Below are 2,325 nucleotides of genomic sequence, written 5' to 3' on the forward strand. Positions count from 1 at the left end.
CGAGTTTACTGTCATTATGGGGTACAAACATGCAGTACACATGAAATTGTACAGTCAAAGGAATGTCGAATCTTTTGTTGTCTCCTAAGCCAATTGTTTTTCTACTCTTTTAAAGACCTTAAGAGCAAAGGAACGATACTCCTTAACACAGTCCTCAATGACATACAGCAATCCTTATACATGCATAAATCATAAATAAAGCTATGTTTTGTCCGTCGTAAATGATGCTAATATATTTCTCATGCCGTAACATCAAATATATATGTTTGAAAAAAAAAGATTCGTATAGGAAGAACAAATGCCCATCTTTAATAATGAATAGTTCCAATAGTGAATAAAAAAAAAGTAAAGGTACTATTTTTCTTATTTGAAGTTAGAGGCTTTACGTCTGGAATGGTCCAAAAATGTCATTTGTTAAGTATTTAGCCTACACTATCTTGGCCGGTATATTAAATCTAATTACTGATGACCATATTGTTTTATATATAATAATTTTATACAAAATTGACGTTTACTCCACATCTCATTTTATTGACATTCATACTATAATCCTCTTACTCACAGTTTTCTTATGCATCAGCAAAACATGTTGTAGAATGATAATATGTTATTATAATTCTCATTATTATAGAGTATTTATGATTTATTATTAACAGGCGATGGCTCTCATGCGATTTTTAAAAGCCAAAGTTGCTAGTTTGGATTTTATTGTCAGTAATTTGAGCGAATTCTTTAGAGAATTAACAGTTAATTAAGGTGTAAATAAACCATGATTTTTCGAAATGGAATGACCACTTTAAAGTAAATACATTCTAGAACATATAGCCGTAATCATATATATATATAATGTACAAAGACATAAGTTGACAATCCATACCCTGCTAAGTTACTGGATTACGGTTGATTATTATCTAATAAAAAGATGTTATTTACGCTATATCCAAGAGTTCCATTTGGACTAAACATCATTGCCGGACCTGTTATGTCGTATTTGTCAGCATTGATGAACATTTGTGTAATTATTGCTCTCTTTGACCGCAAATTAAGATCGCCAGCAACTATTGTAATGGAAGGATTGGCTCTGGCAGATGGATTGACTGCATTATGTACTTACGGCATGGAACCATACATTAATTTATTTTATAAAACCATTGATGTTCCTGGTTCACCTACCACCGTTGACTTCTATTCATTTGAGCATGAATCTGATTTGAAAATTTCTATTTTGGAAGCCAAACAGCTGATTGAACTGAAATATCCATTATGTGCAGTACATTATTTCTTACATCTCTTCGCCGACAACTTTCACACAGTGTCTATTCTTTTGACAGCTTCACTCGGAATGCAAAAGCTAATAGTTATAGTATGGCCTTTTTGGAGTCGAGTTAATTTGACCAATCGAAAAACAGCTGTTGTTTGTGCAATTTGTTTTCTATTTTCTATGGTAATCAATATCCCAAGAATGTTTGTAGTTAGTCTGAATTCTGACAAAGAAGATTCGTGTATAGTGTCTCAACCACAGAAGGTGATTGAAAGCTATGTTTTGACTATTTATCCAATTTTGTTTGCAATCGTACTTATAAGTGCCGTTATAGCCATGATGGTGTCTACATGTATTATAATCATAATTTTGTATCGCCGTAAACATATTAGAGGTCATACAACACTTTCAAAATATGAAAGGAAATCATGTCTGTTGGTTGTTATTGTGATGATTGTTTTTTTACTGTCAGAAGTACCTCGAATTTATCTCAATACGATCATATTTGATACTTATAGGTCTAATATAAATAAAGAAAACATAGCATCGTACAAAGTCTACACAGAAATACAAAACCAAATGACAGGATGTTTCGAAAACATAGAAAATAAGTATGTATCGGAATTGAATATAAAGAGAGAATTATCATCTTGTGCTAGAGTATCATTAGACCCTGAAATACAAGCAAGTATTATAGAATGGGTTGACTATTTTAGAGAAGGGGTGTCTGTCCACATGTCGCTGATAAAAAGAAACCTGAAAGGTAAACTAAAATCAAATTATACAGATTTGATATGGACGCTAGGACAAAAAGTCGATTCACAACTAGATTTTGGCTTCACACTGCAATTCCATACTTTTTTATCAACTTTGTACTGCAATAACGTAACCGAGGATGACGTTTATGATACCATAATTGACTTTGAAGGTATATATACAACCTCATGCGATGAAAAAATTGTCCCTGTAATGTATAACCGTTTGCCTTTTCTTATTTTAGGATCAACACCGTACTCTGAACCTATGAACTATATATTAAACATTATCTGGGGTCATGTGGATAT

Source organism: Mytilus californianus, unplaced genomic scaffold (genome assembly GCF_021869535.1).
Source record: "Mytilus californianus isolate M0D057914Y unplaced genomic scaffold, xbMytCali1.0.p SCAF_9, whole genome shotgun sequence".
NCBI lineage: Eukaryota > Metazoa > Mollusca > Bivalvia > Mytilida > Mytilidae > Mytilus > Mytilus californianus.